Genomic DNA, 19,946 nt, shown 5'->3' on the forward strand with positions numbered 1-19,946 from the left:
AAATAAATTTGCACATTAAAAAAAACCTAGATATAAATAGATGTTCTCTTGCTGTCTTTCAGCTTCTCAGCTTGTCCACAGGCCATTTTAGGATTTCTGCATTAAGGGGAATGTATGGTTTGCTGGGGAAATAGGGACACTAGAGGAGGAGGTAGTATCATGGAAGAACATAAGGAGCAAGAAGGTATTTATATAATCATTGTCTGGGGAACAGGAAAAGGCTTGCCAAGTAGGCGCAGACAGCCAGCACCCTCAGACTTTTTCTTTTGGGGTTTAAGAACTGTGGTATGGAAATCACTTCCTCTTGTTCTCCTCAAGACAGTGCTTGAGCCCTATCTACCACAATCACTGTGGCATCTATGTGCCATACTGAAAGATTTAAGAGCCTTGTTGCCAGCTCTTACAATTTTATTGTGAGTCTCTCAATATTTGGTGTTTTTCTTAAAGCTCCAGTTTTTGAATCATGTGATTATATGAGAATCTATTTTTTAAAGTAAGCTTCTAGCCCTCATGGTTGCAGAGAAAAGCTTGAAAATATGAACCCTAAAGGCTCAAATACTAGAAGACAAATACAATTCCCCCCCATCCCCATAAAATCAGATGATTTTTAAGCCAGCGTCATGATTCTTTGAATCATGCCTTTTAATGCGCTGATTAAGTTTTTTAATTAATGTACTGGTTTATTTTATGATTTTTGAAAACTTGGGGTTGGCAATACTGTAATTTTCTATTGGATAATTATCCTATTGGATAATATTTGCTATTTACTCATATTGGGGTGTCCAGTCTATTGGTGTTTTTTCCATGTGGGTCAGGTGTCTATGGAGGGATAAGTTAGTCAGCCAGTTTTATGGCTTCTGTTATGGAAAGGGTTGTATAAACCCCAGAATCCTGCATTTTGTTCTAATGAAGACAAGAGATGAGTTAAACCACATTTGCAGTTCCTGATTTCCCCTTGTGGTGTGACCCATCCTGCATACTGCTAGATGCCTCACACTCATAGGCAGTATTTTTGAAGTTGGGTGGAGGGAGGTGAAGAGTTCAGCCCTAGACCATTGAAAGCTATAAATGTGAGGACTGGCATCTTGAATTGGATCTGCTGTTTGATGTGGAGTCAGCATGGTGTGCACCTGCAGATGTCTTCTCTCAGCTGCAGTTCCAGCTTCAGAGTCATGCAGTTTATTGAATGATTTTTCAGGTTAACATTGTCACACAATTCAGTGTAATTCTGCTGAATAAGTGGTGAGAAAAGAGTATTGCTATATAACTTAGTATTTTGTGCTGCATAGTTCTTGTGCATTTCCATTTACTTAAATTTCAGTAGTACAGTTTTGCTCTGAAGTCAGTTTCAGTATATGCCTGGGTCTGTTAGATGTTAGGTAGAGGGAGATAATATATTGAAACTTGCTTTAGTGAACATATATTGGCCACAGTACTTGTTGACATTTGAAGGTTACTACAGTAATTTAATAATATACATCTATAAAATGAGTTTTCCATGACCATAACCTCATTTCTTAACTCTACTTAAAATTCCAAAATCAAAAAAGCTGCTGCTAACCTTTACTAACCTCGACTAGTAAAGTCGAGGCTACTCTCTGACCATAACAACACTGCTGGATTGCAGCTAGCATAAAATCAGTGTCTTTGAAACAGAGACAGAGGAAGTTCGTAGTATGATTACTGAGTCAAAATTAGTCTGTCTATTTAGGTACTAAAATATGTATTTAAGTACCTGGTGTTAGACATCCAAATTTGAAAATGCTGACTTTTGTCCTTCCTAAGAACTAGTGCAGTGGCTATTTTGTGTTTATTTAGTACTTTAAAAGGGCCTGAAAAATATATGTCTTGAGAGAATTAAGTCTTCTATTCCTAGGACAAGCACAGTCTGGCAGGGTCCATAGAAGCTTCTCCGTATTGTCTCAGTTAGTGTACCTCAGCCTTGATCAAGTAGGACCATCTCTAGAATGAGTGGCTAGTTCAAGACTCAATACCAGTTTAGTCCTTGGCCTCTCTGCTGAGACCACCAACAAAGTTACAAACTAATGTCAGTTGTATAGGTGGTTTTAGGTGTGTTGATTCATGTGCACTAGAAAGTGAACTGAGTTAACCCTTCCTGACAGTAACATTGGCTCACTACTGGCCTGGTCTGGATTAAAACATTTGACCAACATGTGAAGTGCTCTATGGCCCTGATCAAATGTCCATTGAAATCAATGGAACAACTCTTTGCTTTGAAAAGGCATTGGATCCAGCCCTATAGTCCATTACTAATCTCCTTGACAACACCCTAACTAAAATGCAAATGTCTGGAGGGTTTGCCTGGAAATTGCTTTAGGGGGTCCACCAGTGGGCTAGCTTTAGGATTATCCTATGGCAAAATCTGTAAAGTGGTTTTCCAACAGCTGTCCTCCCAATGTTTTTGGTGATACAACCTTGTCAATGTTTGCATAGTAATCCAAAGAAAATGTAGATGATTAAATAATTATTTTAAATATTAGTTTTTAGTGATTATTTAACTTTTATTATAGCAAGTTGAAAATAGGTTTTCCATTTACATGTTACATAACTAGTGTAAAATATTTTTCAGCAGTGGTCTCTAGAATTTGAGTTGGAAATGCTAATTATAATTAAAAACTTTATAACAATAAATACATCTTACAGATTTGTGGTGACAAGTGCTCCCTACCCTGTGTACTTTCATACTTGTTCATACATGAATAAGATGACTTACAAAGTTCTCTTTTAAGCCTGCACTGGTGAGTCTCAGTATCCTGGTTTAAATTTTCAGATATAGCAGATATAGATATAGTCTTGAGGCTGTAGTTTTCATAAGATATCTAGGAAAATGAAAGGATTTTCTTGTGTGAAACTGAAAACCTGCTTACAGACTCAAGGGCCAGACTGTTTCTACATTGTTGTATACATATATGCTCTCTTCCCCAACCGCTTTCTGAAAAGAAAGTGTTTCAGAGCTAAATACCTTGTATTTACTATATGCATTAACACATGAATATCTGTGGAAAATAAATACATATTGAATGTAAGCTTTCTTTGCATTCTGAAGCTGAGTTGCTAAAGCTTAGAAAATACATTTTTAACATAAGAATATTAGAACGTAAGAGTGGCCATACTGGGTCAGGCCATATTGGGTCCATCTAGCCAAGTATCCTGTCTTCTGACAGTGGCTAATGCCAGATGCTTCAGAGGGAATGAACAGAACAGGACAATTATTGAGTGATTCATCCCTTGTCATCCAGTACTCCAATGACCAGGGTATGGGTGGTCATGTCTAGTGGTCAGTGCCAAGAGTCAGAACCGAAGACAGAATCATGTACCAAGCTGAAGGTTGGCATCAGAAACAAGATTGGTGCCAGGCAAGGGGTTAAAGCTGGAGGTACTGTCATGGATGAGGTGTAGGAGCAGGAACATCATGAACTGGGAGTAGACAGGAGTCTAGGATAGGAGGACAGGAACTAGGAGCAGGCAGGAATAGAGGACTCAGGAGTCCAGTAAGAAGGAAGGTCCATAGGAGCAGCCAGTCAAGAATTCCTCTAGTTGCTCAGACAAATTTATGTTGTTACTTCCTGGTTTATATAGAGCTTCTAAGCCAGTGGGAGGGGGCTGGATATTTCCTCTAATCAGGAGCTTAGGGTGCAGAGCCCTCTGCAAACTAACTCTTCACTAAGCCCTTCCCTGGTTACTCAGTGGTGCAGCTGTGTGGTGGTTGTGGCCTGAGCACTCCCTGGGGACACATGGGCCTAGGTTTGAGGTGCTTGTTTCCTCACAGCTCCCAGCATCTGACAGTCAGAGGCTTAGGGACATCCAGAGCATGGGGTTGCAGCCCTGACTTGGTTAATAGCCATTGATAGACCTATGCTCCATGAACTTATCTAAGTTTTTTTTTTTTTTAATCCAATTATACTTTTGGCGTTCGCAACATTCCCTGGCAATGAGTTCCACAAGTGCGTTATGTGAAGTACTACTTCTTTTGTTTGTTTTAGACCTGCTGCCTATTAATTTCATAAGTTGACCTCTGACCTCTATCATGTCCCCTCCCCTTAGTTTTCTGTTTTCCATGCTGAACAGTTCCACATTTTTAAATCTTTCCTCATATGGAAGCTGTTCCATACCCCTACTCATTTTTGTTGCCCTTTTCTGTACCTTTTCCTATTCTTTTTTTTTTTGAGATGGGGTGACAACAACTGCATGCAATATTCAAGGTGTGGGCTTACAATGGATTTATATAGTGGCATTATGCTATTTTCTGTCTTATTATCTCTTTCCTAATGGTTCCTAACATTCTGTTAGCTTTTTTGACTGCTGCTGGACATTAAGCGGATGTTTTGAGAGAACTATCCACAGTGACTCCAAGATCTCTTTCTTGAGTGGTTAATGTAGACCACATCCTTTTGTATGTATAGTTGGGATGTCTGCCAATGTGCGTTACTTTGTACCTCTCACCATTGAATTTCATCTTCCATTTTGTTGCCCAGTCACCCAATATTGTGAGGTCCCTTTGTAACTCTTAGTTAAGTCCTAAGCTGACCACAGTCTTGAGTAATTTTGTGTTGTCTGCAGACTTTGCTGCCTCACTGTTTACTTCCTTTTCCAGTTCATTTATAAATGTGTTGAATAAAACTGGTTTCAGTACAGATCCTTGGGGGACCCCACTATTTACCTCTCTCCATTGTGAAAACTGACCATTTATTCTTTCTTTCTTTACTCTACTCTTTGTTAACCAGTTACTGATCTATGAGAGGACCTTCTGTCTTATCCCATGGCTTCATGAACAGCTTTTGGTGAGGGACCTTGTCTAAGGTTTTCTGAAAGTCCAAATACACAATATATATCGGAAGGTGAACACTATAACAAAAATATGCTTATAATCCACTTCTGTTATAGATGCTGCATTATCAAATTTTGCATTTTTGTTGCACCTGTGAAACAGGTAATATTATCTTCATTTTGCAGAAGTGGAGACTGAGGTTTAGCAAGGTTTAAGTCAACATTTTCAAAAGTGGCCACTAGTTTTGAGTATCTCCGATTTTAATTGCCCAACAGGACACTCCTGTGAGCATCCAGTATTAGAGATACTTCTGAAAATGTGAACAAATGTGATTAACTTGCCCAAGTTTATACAGGAAGTCATTGACAGAATAGGACTAGAACTCAATACACTCTCAGTCACATACGCTATTTCAGGAGAGTATGCTTGCGCTCTAGTAGGATCTGTTGGAGTCAAGGAGGAGGGACTAATGTCTCAAACTAATACAGCCTTTTGTTACAGAGGTGTGCTTCTGCTGATTTTAGAAAAGGAAAATATTCCTCTGAGAATGAAATTGTAAGAGGTATCTATTGTGAATCACTGAGAGGACTGCTGTAAAAAGGTGATAAAATAACATTTTATCAGTAGATAAAGAAGAGGTTACAAATTAACATTAGAATAATAGAAATTAGATATAAAAAACCCTAATAGTAGTTCATTCCACTGCTCATGCAGGTTTGTTTATTACAGCATGTTATTTATTATTTTCTCCAGTTCAATTTTAAATACCTTGGGAAGTGGAATTTGACCCGCTTCCTTTGGGAGAGTGTTCTACACTTCAGTAGATCTCAAGTTTTCATGTTTTCTCCTATACATTTTCCATTTTGCATTGGCATCCCACTCTTTAGTGCTCAAATATGTGTGGATATTTTTGATATTCTCTTTAATTGCACATATTTATTTATTTGAATCTTTTTTCATTGGTCAGTTGCTATATCTTATTAGTATTTGTTGCTTTTCTCTGATCTCCGCCAGTCTGTCTTCTTGTTTCTGGTTACAGAGTGCCCAAACTAACAGCAGTTGTGGTCCACCAAAGCTGTATAAAGAGGGACTTCACCTCCTTGATTCATAAATAGGATACTTTTGTATGTGCATCTAACTAGGCTGTTTTGGGCAAGACACAAAACAATGAATAAATTTGAATGAAATGAATTTAAAGTAGCCTTGTAACTATGTAAAAGATATAGCTAGTAATGATAGTAAGCTGTGTGTGATAGTATGCATCTGTGGTCTAGCATGCAGTGCAGCACGTGAACAGTTCATGATGTAGATGGGGATTGGCTACAGAAATTAATGAACCAATCATGAAGTGCATGATACAATGCATATTAAAAGGCGCATGCAGCAGTTTGTTTTAGAATTTGTATATAAACTGATTAATGATTTTGTACTTTGGATGTGTGATATGCCCTGTACCCACCATCTATGCTTGAGCCTGATCAGCTCAAGTGTAGTTTGATTGTATGCCAATAAAGAAACCTTAGTGACAAATCTGGAGTTGAACTGATGTCTTCGATTCCAGAGAACTGGATAAAGTGTTCTCCCTGAACTGGATGAGGTGTTCTGTATAAGCTGAGTCAAAAAGGTCTCAGAGGGAATCTCACCTCATCCCAAAATTAGAGTGACCAGATGTCCCGATTTTATAGGGACAGTTCCAATATTTGGGGCTTTTTCTTATATAGGCTTCCATTACCCCACATCCCCGTCCCGATTTTTCACACTTGCTGTCCAAAATAGCATTGTTGCTTTTTCTGCAACATCATATTGCAGCCACATATCTAATTTTCTGTCTATGATCACTATTAAGCTCCTTTCCAAGTATCTTCTTCCCATTTAGTGTATTGGATTCCCCCCTCCATTTAATTTAATTTCATTTCATTTCCTGCTCTCAAGGTCCTCTTCAGTATCCTTCTGGGGTTTATAATACCTCCCAATTTCATATCATCAGCAAATATCAGTAATATGTTGATTACTCTGTTTTCCAGATCATTAATGATGATGTTTAAATAAGAACTTCCTTTATGTAATTTATCAAAATATATGCAGTTCCAATTACATGGGCAAGATTTTTTTTTAAAACAAATCCATGCATACTTGCTTGCTATTGACAACTATATTTTGTGGTGTTTACTAGATTTTAGAGCTAGGTTTGCCTGAATTAAAATGGGGTCATGTGACATGTGTGTTTCACACAATGAATTCTGTACTTCAACCAACAACTACCAGAGATCTGAAACTTCAGGGGTCTTCCTGACTCTCTTTGTCTGGTCTTTTTATCTGATCACACTGAATTCCTGGGATGGTCATGCCTCACCAGTAACATTCGCTGGGTCAGAACATTTTAGACAACTTTGAATTTAATCTGTGGATCATCAATACTTATACTGTATGCTCATTAGACAAAAAATGTAATCTTCATATGACAAATAAGGGATATGATGTACACCTTTAGAAACTATTGATTTGGTTCCCATCTGCCTTTAGAGACATGGGTCTGTATAACAGGAACAACATGTGCATTGAGAGGAGAACATACCCCCTGATTTACAATGTCTCTTGTTGAAGGTTTTGAAACTGGCACTCATATCCTTTTTAACACTGAGTCATCATTAACGTTCGTTTAGTAATCTCAGACTGGAACAGATTCAAACTTGCATCTCAGGAGAGAAAGAGCAGTGTATAAATCTATCCTGTCTTCTACTGGATGAGGCACTGCTTGGGGTTGTCTGTAAATGTTTCCACAGTGTCCCAGAAAAAGTCAACTTATTAACTATGATGTTTGGCTGCACACCAAACATCTTAATTACCACCCTGTAACATTTCGTTTTTTAGGCATTTGACGTAGACAGTAGTACTAATTTTGAAATCAGCTTGATATACCGTTAAATTGTGCTGTGCTTTCTTGGTACATGATTTATCAGGGGCTTGAAAGGGTTCAAGATGAGCTTTGGGATTTTATATGTTGGGTTTCTTCCAGTGTTTTGACATAATTGATTTTGTTACAGCAAAATTAAACTATAACTCTGGATAATTACTGGCAAAAAAATGTGTGGTAGAGCCCACTTAAAAATAAACTGGTAAAGGAATAGACCTGAAAAGGAATAGACCTGTGAAAAGAATAACATTTTCTGTGCACCAACCCAAATATATGGTAAATTACAAAGAAACTGCTTTAAAAGAATGAGTGTTTTTTAAAAAAGAATCTATGTAAAGAGTAAATTTGCCGTGAAACAATGTACAAATACCAGATTATAATGAACCTGGGGCTGTTTATAGTGCATTGAGGTAGCTCCCTGTGCAACATCTAGCCAGTGGAGGGCTCCATAATCCCTCCAGCACAGGACAGGGAAGTACTACCAGAGCTTCAGGGAACCTGGATCAGGAGCCTGGAATTGCATGTGAACAGGAGCAGAGGGTGGCAGCAGCAGGCTTAGGGGTGGCTGTGGAGGGAAGGCCTGATAGCCAGCAGACTAAGAGTTGGGCTGAGACCAACCCTATTGCTGACAGGGGGCCAGTGGGACCCACAGCAGGAAGCTACAGACTATGCCTAGGGTACTTGCAACTTTTGTTTTCTGGCAGCACTAGTAAAGAAATAATCTTTCCTACTTGAATTATGTGAGTGTTTTTGGGAAGCTCTGATAGTTATTGCCTGAAGAGCCGAGTTCAGGGAACACCTACAACACTTGCTTCCAAACCTATGGTACATTCAGCAAATTACCAAACAATTAGAGACTGGTGTATCATATCATTCACAGTGACACCCTTCAGAGCGGTGGTTACAATGTGCCACAGATGTAACACATATTCAGTAGAGAGGGCTGATTTCCATTTTTAATTATTGTTTCTGGGCAGTGTACCCCTCCATTCACAGTGAATTCCCTGATAATGTCAATGGGAGGTTTTCATGGAGATATACAATAGAATTCAATGGGTTTGGGTGCCAGAATCCTTAGGTTCTTTTGAAAATGCTAGCAGTCATTATTAGCAGTAGTTATGTGTCCTGTATCTTTATTGTTGTATTCTCAGAATTACTCAGTGCTAACCCTTAGGGCCACCAATATGTCTGCTTTTTGTTTCACTTCCTTTACTATCTTCCTTTCTCTATTTTCGTCTCATACTCCTTTTTTTTCTTTTCTCCTTTCTTACGTCTGCATTTCTTTCCTTGCATCAGCTCCTAATGCCCACCCTTCATCCCATGTGAGTTTTGTTTCCATCTTCTTACCTTCTCATCTCCCAGAAAGATTAGTAGTTACATAATTTATGCTGACATTTAAAAAAGGTTGTCATTAGGCTTTAAATTTAACAGAAAAATTAATGGGTGCAGGGGGAATTCACAATTTCAGATTCAGTGTTTCATGCTATCTGCAGACTTGGGAATATAACGCTGTATTCGTTAATGCCCAGTTTACATTTGGAAGTTTATCTTCTCACCCAGGAGTTATAGAAAATTCCTTCTAAAAAGATGAAAAAAAGCTTAGCTTCTGCCGCATTTGAGTATGCCAGGTAGGGTACATAAATTCAACCCATTAGAGGTATCTGACCCATAGGCCAAGAGTCTGACACATCTGTAATACAGAGGTAACAAGTTGAAGGAATAGATTACTTATCACTCTACTACACTGACTATTACTCATTCTGCTGTTCATTGTTGCATAGTAAAGACCTTGTACATATACACCTGTTAGAAAAGTAGATCTATTAAAATACTTTTTAAGTGGGAGAATAATGAAATAATGCATGGTAGAGGAACAAAGGGTATAGTAAGGGATGGAAAGAAGAGAGTAGTATGTGTAGTTGGTTTCTTTCAATGCAAGCGTGGGTAGTATAATAAAGCTTTGGGCAAAATCATGGACTTTTTACTCCTCATCCAGGTGTAATTCCCAGTAACTTCAGCAAGGAAAGTAGGATTTGACTAAGTTAAGTCTTGCTGAATTATTTCTAACTGGCATTAATTAATACACACACACACACACACACACACACACACACACACACGTATATGCATACACACGTGTGTGTGTGTATATATATAAATTTAGCTTTAAACTAAAGTTTTACGCTTTAGAGTAGTTGGAAGTAGCAGGTCATAGAATATCTATCTATCTATCTATCTATCTATCTATCTATCTATCTATCTATCTATCTATCTATCTATCTATCTATCTTTCAGCTTTTTAGAGGTGACGGGAAAATAGATAATTGGCAAGTATACATTTTGACAAATGTGTATTGTAAGTCTGCAGTTATGTTTGCCCTTCTGACCACAGTTGAGGAGATACAAGTGACCACTGTAGTTTTAAGAAGGTAATTTAAAGGACATAATCTCAAAATTCCGGAAGCAAGGAAATTGAGTAAAGGCTGCTGCTGGGGATGTCTGAGGCCAGCTGTGGCACCAGCTGCTGGGGCCACTGGAGTAGCTGCTGCTCTGGCTGTCCTGGGGACTGCTGCTCGGGCAGTCCCCAGGGCCAGTCACACCTACCACTTCTTGGGTAGTCCTGGGGGCCAGATGCGCCAACAGCTGCTTGGGCGGTCCCTGGGGCCAGTTGCCCAGGGCTGTCCAAGCAGTGGCTGGTGTGGCTGTCCCCAGAATCACCCGAGCAGCTGGCCCTAGAGCCAGCTGCTTGGGCGGCCCTGGGGTCAGCCACACTGGCCGCTGCAGATGTCATGGGGGTCGTGGAAAGTCATGGAATCTGTGACTTCTGTGACCTCTGTGATGGGCACGGAGCTCTACTAATAAGTTGTTCCGACATCCTGAAAGAGCAAGGAGAACTCTTGATCTAAGATTTCAGTGGGATTTGGGTTGGTGTCTTCAATTTTCCCAAATGCGTCTATGTACTACATAGATGTAAATGTCAAATTTGTAAAAAGAAATAATCACATGGGGCCTGATCTGAAGACCATTTGAAGTCATGAGTAGCTTTTCCATTGGTTTCAATGGGCTTTAGATTGGGTTCTGGGTTTCCAGTTGCTAATTATAGTGAATGAACATTTTATTTTAAAACAACACTGTGAATTCAGACAGAATTTCACACTTCTGTCTGAAATATTTTTACGAACTTTTTGTGACAAATATCACTGAAGATTACAATAAATAAGGGAGATTAGAGATACATTTTCCTGTACTTTTTCAAATGTATTTAATTTGTGCATTTGGTACTTTGTGTGTGGTGAGTGCCCGCTTCCCCTGATAAGTCAGTTATTTCTTTTCCTTGCTTGTATGGGCTTTTCATTGAGCAACGGATGTGGGGAGCAGAGCATTTAAAAAATAAGAAAAATTGATGGCAAACCCACATAAAACTGGCAGAAGGAATCAGGGACAAGTTTACTACCTGGAATTATTTTTACCTTATTTTTTTAAATTTACTGTTTTTCAGATTGACAGCGTCCTTTTAAAATTAAAGATGGATGAACTATCAGGGGTCCCAACCTGGAAACTTGGCTGTTGTCCTGCTATGAGTTCTGTGTTAGCCTTCAGCAAGTAAAGTTGTGTTTACCAGCTCTCTGTGTGCTGTCTCTTATACAGTAAACACAGTGAACACAGCCACTCAGCTTATTGACAAAGGGCAAAACATTTACCATGCCTGCCAGTGTATTGTCAAAGCTTCTGAGGGACCAGTCCTCTCCTCTTGAATAAAATAAAATGCACAAAATACAAGTATTGGATCATCTTTATGTAGTATTAGGTAGCAGTATATATACTGCATCCTGTGGGGCTTTGTTAGCTTTTCATTTTCAGGGGATATGACTTCTTCCCTGCGGGCTGTGCCCATTTGAGCCCAATGTGGTTGGTGTATGTGGTCCATTCCCCCAACTCTCCCCCAGCCCCTCCTCCCCCGCTGTGGTTCCGCTCTTATCCTCAGACCTGCTCCCAGCCACAATCCCACTCCCTGTTGTGGACTCAGCCTGGCCCCAGGTCCTAACAGTGGCTCCTGGGGGTTGGGTGGACAGGTGCAAGGAGGGTGCAAAGTGAAAAGTTTGGGAACCACTGGTTAGGGCTAGAAAGGGTGTTTCTTTGGGTTGGTTTCCTACCACATCAACAAAATATGTCTGTGGGGGTAGAATAATAACCATGGGTCTAAATGTTGGAAAGGACAGAATGTAAATTGATTGCAGGATGGATAGTAAATTAAGAACTGCAAATACCAAGGGACAGTCTACTGTAAAGTATTCTTTGGAATCACATGGAAAAAGTAACTGTACTGCAGCATCCATTTTGACCTTTAATTGAATGTCTGAAAATTTTGGACAAAAATGAAGAGGCATTCTACATCCTAGTCTGTCAGTTCTGGCCATCCAGTGGGTGGCTTCAGTTATCTTGTTTCCATAGTGAATTAAATTTGCAGCAGCTCTCGGGGGATATGTAGGAGGCTGGCAACATTTTTGTCAATTGTGAGATCACTAGTAAAGATCTAACAACATTGACTCATTCCCAGAACTACAGATGTATGGACTTCTTGGAGTTCCAATTTGGCCCATTGCTAAAGAACACTGTGGCCCGTAGCTAACTTACTGGAGTTGGCTGGAGTCTTTTTAAAGATAAGGTGCTGCTCGTGTCTGTAGCACATGTAGTGAAGGGACCATAAGACCAGTGAATGTGTGGATATGTTAGCAGCTAGAAGTGCGGGGGAGTTGGGGGGGAAGAGAGGGTTTGGAGTATTTTCAATAAATGTTAAAGGAAACTGCCTGTTTATAAACCCTCTTGTTTTTAAATGAACAAGTGTCCTTATTTGTTTTGTTAATACTTTAATAATCTGTGTGGTATTTATTTACTCTTTGTCTTAGTTTGGACAGTAAAAGAAAACTAGCTAGTTTCACTTTTATTTCTAGTCAGATTTATTGTACCTCATACTTCATACAGTGGGGTTCAGATAGTGTTGGCGTAGGGCTTCAAACTCTTGTATCATTTTTTTTATTTGCTGTCTTGAAAATAAGAATAGAGAAATTCTCTGTGTGCTTGGTCCAGCTCTAGCTCAAGTCTCTGTCATGCATACAGCAATGTTGCAAGTACTGAGCTGCTTTCCCCTCCCATATAGTCACCCCCTCCTGCCATCATGGGATGTTGTGGCGCTGGCATGCCAGTTCCTCTTCTCAGCTACTTGCAGGGTACCTCTACCCCACAAATAAAAGTGTGATTGTAGCATGGGTAGGCATACTTGTGCTAGCTTTAATCTAGTTAGCACAGGTAACAACAGTAGTGAAGACATAATGGCATAGATCCTGGTGGAGACTAGCGGCCTGAGTCTGTCCATAGGGTCTCCAGTGGGTTTGTTCTGGGGAGGCTGGCCTGCACTGAAGCCTATCCCACCACATCTTCACTACTATTATTAGCCATGTTAAGTAGGGAGGGTAGGCATATCTTACACCTTAATTTTTGTTGTAGATATACCCTCAGTGCTGTTCCTGGTGGTGACCAACCTATCTGGAGTCTCCAGGAGGAGAGAGCAAGGAGGAGGAAGAGGTGGCAGCCACACATCTCAGGGCCTTGCTGCTGGGACAGAATGGGGGAATGGAGGTTCAAGGGAGATCAAGCCCATATTCTCCATGTGAGACCCCCTTTATGTCCTGTCCCCCACTCTCTTCCCCACCACCTTTTCCCCCCTGGGATCATGTCTTTTCCTGGAGGTGATTCACAGGTCACATTCCAGTTTCAGTTTGGGTCATTTTTTCCACAACTTGCTACACCATGTAGAATTGAGTGCACTCACTGCTTACTGAAATGAGCCATGGTGCTAGTATGCCTCTTAGTGTTCTATATGCTTCTGTATTCTAGTGTTTCATTAATAGTTTGGTCTACATGAATATTATCTCTTGAACATGTGAATGTATGGCCTGAGTTCACTTGCTTTGATAAAAGTAGGTAATGAAGATAAATTTTGAGAGCCACTGCTACTGCTGTAGCATGATGCTGTAAAGTGTGGATTTGCTAAGATTACAGAGTAGTACAGACATTTTAAAAATCAGGGAAACATTCCAGTTCATCTTAGGTTTTGAAAACTTTGTTTTTACAGAGTCTAAATTTTTGGGCAGATTTTGAAAGTGTGCTTTTAACTCTGCATAATGTTCAAAATATTGCTCATCTGTTAAGGCAGTATATGTATGGAATTAATACACACACACACACACACACACACTGCATGATGTGCTTCTGCCATTGAAGAAAAAAAAGATGGGGTTATGTGAAAAGCGCTTGTCACACTGGAAAATGGAAAGGGAGATGCAAACAATATTCCTCTTTAATTCAGAACACCAGAAAAAGCAATCCGCAGGTGGACAGAAAACTTTGAAGAAAAAAACCACATAAATAGTGAAGCATTTAAATCTGGAAGCTCACTTAATCAATGACAGATGTTACTGGATATCCTTTTTGAATCATGTCTTCAACCTTCAAAAATAAAGATACCTGATGAGAGAGGGTTATAGTATATAACAAGAATAGAGAATTAGTCCTTATAAAAACTATCAAAATATGTCAATAATGTATGTTTGTCCTGTTAAAAGCTCTTATTAGAGTTTAAGATATTTATTTTTATGTTCCAGTTAATGTTTTATTTGAATTCAATATATTATTTTAATCTTGAATCTTTGAAACGATTAGTTTTTAATAATATTCGTTAATTTGCAGTACTCTTCTTTGGAGTGCTGTATTGAAATGTAAATGAATAATTTTGCTTTTGCAATCAGACACACAAAACAATAAGTCATTTTAATATTCTGTGAGATTTTGTAAAGACCACAAAGTCTCAGATTACAAAACTTTTTAAAGTTAATCAGTGCTGGAGAAGAATTGGCTTTTGCGCTATACATTTTAATAAACCTTTCATTTTTAAATGTGAAGATGGTGGTAATGTTTTGGGGATATGGTTTAAAATAGATTTACTAACCTTTAAGGAAATGTTGGATTTACTGCCTGTTTGTATAAACTAGTGTAGGCTCAAATCACAGCCTGGGTTATGTGCTGGTGCAAGGGCATGGGGGGATGCAGTCCTGCACTGGCTTCCTGCATCACCGGTAGCAGCGTGGGAAGGGGCCTAGGGTTGCCAATTTTGGTTGGATATATTCAGTTTCATCACATGACATAATTTTTAATTAAAGATTAATCTTTAATTCCTGGAGACTCCGGGACAATACTGGAGAGTTGGAAACTGTAAGGGATATAGGATCTGTAGAGCTCCTACGAATCCTCCCTCTGCAGATGGGCAGGAGAGTGTGTTGTTAGAATCAGAAGATGGCCATGTTATGTTCATTTTTTAATGTAATCAGGAATGGAATGTCTATGAAATATACATAGCAATGGTTGAATACCAGAGAGCAGTTATTAAATGAGCGAGAGAGAAGGCATGATTCTTATTTTCATATAAGCACTGGTAAATTTTGGGATGTGAATTCTGCTTCTGACATTTGGGGAAGATGACATTATTTATGACAAAGGAACAGATGCATCCATGTGCGAGTATGCTGGTGATGACATCAGTTAATAGCTGGGGAACAAATGTTATTTAATTCCATACCACATGTGTGCATAAATGCATCTTCTGCCCAAGCAGTGTGATTGGTATTATTTGAAAGCTTTTGAAATATAAATCACAAGAAAAGGGACTTTTGTGTATTTATAGATGTTTTTAAATGATGGAATATTTGGTGAGGGAGGCAGCTAATTCTCAGATGCATTTTGTTGTGCTATTTCAATCCAACAGGTTACTACACAGCCATGATCCGCTAATACCGAAGTGCAGCTCAGTGATGCTCATCCTTGAGCAATTGGAGAATTACTTCCTCACTAAATGGGGTCATAGGAAGCCATACAATAAGCCAGGCACAATGTCCTGAAATTGCATTATGATGCCTGTATTGTGACATATCTGTATTTGTCACAATGCAGCATCACTATATGTCTATGGATCTTTATGATGCAAACATTATAACACAAAATCAGGACATCATGCCATCGTTAGTCTGTGGCACTTTGGGGCTCCTTTTTTTACAAGTTTGTCTCTGTACTCATTTCTACCCCGGATGCTAGGATGGGAATATTTCTTCCTTCTCTCCTGCCTTTTTCTAGATGTAATATGTGTTACCTCAGTTTCCCTAGAAACCAACCCAAGGTTACATTGATATTGTTTTTATTAAACGCTGCTGTTGGATCAAACAGAGAAGGGATGGGGCTTATTCATGCATGCACACATTCATCGCATTCATCCCCTCATGCACTCACACACTCACACAGGCGGAGAGTTACTGGAGACAGCAGAGGAAACTGAGAAGCATTGTAGATCTGATGTGTCCACCTGCGGTCATGGATCCGGGCTGGTGAGCAGGTCAAGAAGCAGGGGGCTTGTGTGCATGCCTTCTTCCTTTTATTGGAACCGGGCAGCTCCTGTCATGTACACTGAGTTTCCCTTCTGTGTCCATCACCAAGAAGCATTTCCATGCCTTGTTCCTTTCGTGCATACCAGGTTCTTCTTTTCTTTATAGCACTCCATGATTGCCTTCTCAGGGCAGATTACATCAGACATACCTGTCTCCTGTCTCTGGGCTCTATTCTCCTTGCAGTTCCTCCCCGCCCAGTCCCACATACACTCCCTTGTTCACACTCCCTTATTAACACTCTCTCTGATTGTGTAATGGGGTATTGCAAAGCTTGGAGGTTTACACAAGTGGTAACTGAAAAGGTTACAAGGCTTGCAAGGAACAATAACTAAAGTTACAAAGTTTGCAAAAGGTTACAGAACTTAATGATCATCAGGGCCAGCTCTAGGTTTTTTGCTGCCCAAAACAAAAAATTTGCTACCCCAAGTTCTGAGAGCGCATCTGCCCAAGCAAAAAAAAAAGGAGGCCAGAATGCCGCCCCTGGAATTGTGCCACCCCAAGCACGTGCTTGCTTTGCTGGTGCCTAGAGCCGGTCCTGATGATCATACTAGCAATGACTGAAAAGTTACAAATCTTACAATCGCATTCTGCTGGATTGAGCGGAGGCTTTACATAACAATGTGTGCCTGTGGGTGTTCTTTTGTCCCTTCTGTCCACTTCCTTTCCTGATTGTGATAGAAAGTCTGCTGGTGTTTTCTCTCTTCCACTTTCCCCCCTCCAAGGAGCTAAATCTGTGAGGATTGTATATGTATGTGATGAACTGTGGTCACTAAATGCTTCCTCATTTGTGTCTGAGTGCTCCTTTGACAGAACTTGTCCCGCTATGACTTTGAACAGAAACAGGCAGAGTCTGAGCAAAAGACTTAGAGTTACATATAGGATCTTAGAGCCACATGTAGATCAAGAACCACACTTCTATACAGGGACATATACTGGGTATAGCCAATTGTCTCTTGTAATGTGAACAGGCACATTCTCCTCTCTTTATCTTAGGGCACTGACTGCAGTAGTAACTTCAAATATATCCAGGTATAAATGACAGGAGAATCAAGCCCCTCATCAAATAGAAAAATGGAATATTCCATTGTTTTTAGGGAAATGAACTCTGGGTAGGATTATTATAATGGACATTGCAACATGAGGATCATCCTCTTTCAGGACTAGAGGTTTTACAAGTTTTTATTTTATGACAGTTATAAGACTTTACAAATTGGGATATGAGCATTTGCAATAAAAAACTTCCATTTTTGTTAGGTGCCTGCACCATGGAACATGCTAGACATATATCTACCTCTTAGAATGTACACATTTTCTGCGCATTTATGTTATGCATATCACCAAGGTATCTGTGGACATTCAGCAGATAAAACCATCAGGATTAGATATTACCTCCATTGCATTTGCATCCTTATTGTGTTTGCGCAGGAGCAAGTAAGAGGCAGGAGTAGGTGTTTTACTGCTTGTATAACTAAAGACCAGAGACCATCTTGCAAGCACTATTTATCAACACCCAATTGCTGGGTCAAACTTGAGGACTGTACTATGTTGATGCCTGGCTACCAGGGCCATTGTCACATCTAGCCCCATTCCTCTGGGCATTGTATCATTGGCTAATGATCTCTCTAGGGCAGAATGATGTGTCAGAGTGAACTCTGCTAAAAGAAATCCCTATTTTCTTGCCATCAGAGGTTGGCCTGGAACTGAGATGGAAGGTTATTTTTTAACTCTGCTCCAGCTCCATGAGATTCCAGGCAATGGTGGGAGATGTTCTTCTGTGAAACCAAAGAATGGGTATCTTGGTTACTGGAGGGGAGGGGGGGGTTGGGGAAGGAGGAAGGAGGGGATGTCTTCTCATCTCCTCCTCTGTGTGGTCAGGAGATGGAGGAATAGTAGACTGCCAGTCAGGCAGAGTAGCTGCTTCAGAAAGAAGAATTATGCTATTTTCAAGAGCAGCCAGAATGAACAGACTGAATATTTATCCAGCTGAATATGTATGGCTGATATTAATGCTCTTTGGTAAATTTTATATTCAATTTGCAATTCCCTATTTGAGTACTCAGGGGATTGGGAATAGTATTTATTCAGCACTAGGTTAACATTCCATCTAAGTAAGTAGTGGTCAAAGCTAATATGAAATGAATTGATGGTCTCAGTCAGTCCCCTAAGTACACAGGTCACCACATAACAAATGCCACCATTAAGTAGACATCTCAGCAAAGAGGCCACAGATTGAATGAGCATGAAGAATGAACTATTCTCTCATCTTTCGGGACAGTTCCTCCAGGTCAGGGCTAACGCACATTGGCTGGGTGATGTGGAGAAGCTTACACAGCTACTGTTTGTTCTGTACCAGTTCTGACAAAAGAGATTCTGTATCCAAGCCTGCTCGGCACGTTTCACAGACACTGCATTAAAAAAAAAAAGTTTAAACATTCAATATCTGAATCCCCAAATATTAGGAGAAAATTAGTCTGCTCGGCATATACTCCACCAGTTATTTAAAAACATAATTCTCAATATAAATAGACCAAGTTTGGTGACTAGAAAAACATACAGGATGTATAAAAGCACCATTTGACAGTTGCACTGAAAGTATATTAAAGTATTTTGCTTACCTTCTAACTACTTAATATTTAACAGACTCCGAATTAATATCAATCAACCTGAAAATAAACAACAACAACAACAAAAATGGAAAAACAAAACAAAACAAAAAAACAAAAACAACCAAATAAATCCAGCTATCGTAAAGGTACTATTGGATGTTAAGGATGAAATTATTGTGTCTATTCAGCATTGGTCCTCAGAAAACTTTCTGTATAGCAGTTAAGATGCAGCTAATACACCTGATTGTGAAATTAAGTATCTCTGTTTTAGTATGATTATGCAGTTAAGTTGCCTATAAGAGGAAGAGTCCTTTTTTGTGTAAATGGGAACTACATACATGGAGAAGAACTCTCCGGATATGCCATTTTGGTGTTTTTTTAAGGAACAGTGTTTCATAGATTCATAGATTTTTAAGATCTCTGGAATTAGAAGTTACCTGCCAGTTTTGTTGATTGTATTTTATAGAGAAAAAAACTTTTTTTTTCGACATGCTTTGTAATTCTGACATAAACTGGTATTTTTGGCCAATTGAACAGTTTTGAGTTGGACCATAGTTAGTAGTAGTTATAGGAACAACAGTTTTTACAGTATTTTGGTGACCTCAACCATGATCTTATGTCATTGTGGGCACATGGGTAAAAAAAAAGCTGCAACACAGATAGTGTTTCTCTGTTTTTAACCAGGCATACATTATTTTTGAAGAAAAATTTGTTTGTTTTTAATTAAAAAGTTAAAAATTTGTAAATGGGGTCTTAAGAATTTCATATCTGTTGCAGCTCTGTGCAGTTGCTAAAGATGCACCAGAATCCCTAAATTCACCTTTATATCTGAACTATTTTATTAAAAATTGGTTATCAGAAAGTATGACAACAGGTGTGTAAAACTAGGATAGAGATTGTGTGGTACATGCTGTACATTTTTAAATGACTCCTGGGTCTCCCAAAGCAAGCCCTTAACATTCCAGTTTCACCGTGCATCTGTTACTGGCATGTAGCCACCAACTCACACAGATTTAGTTGAAGTAAATGAAGTTTAGTACACTGAGATGGAGGCTAATAAAATGGAAGGATAGTATTCTCACTACTAGGATTCTTAAAATGAATTTTTTTTAAAATAAAGGATTTTTGGGGGGGAGGGGCAGGGT

General features: G+C 39.4%; 1 protein-coding gene across 1 annotated transcript in view; it reads left to right on the plus strand.

The window, feature by feature from the left end:
• The window catches only part of ADAMTS19 (ADAM metallopeptidase with thrombospondin type 1 motif 19), a 286,395-nt gene that overhangs the window by 27,675 nt on the left and 238,774 nt on the right, over window positions 1–19,946 (plus strand). The window lies entirely within an intron of this gene.

This window comes from Dermochelys coriacea, chromosome 5 (assembly GCF_009764565.3).
Source record: "Dermochelys coriacea isolate rDerCor1 chromosome 5, rDerCor1.pri.v4, whole genome shotgun sequence".
NCBI classification, from domain to species: Eukaryota; Metazoa; Chordata; order Testudines; family Dermochelyidae; genus Dermochelys; species Dermochelys coriacea.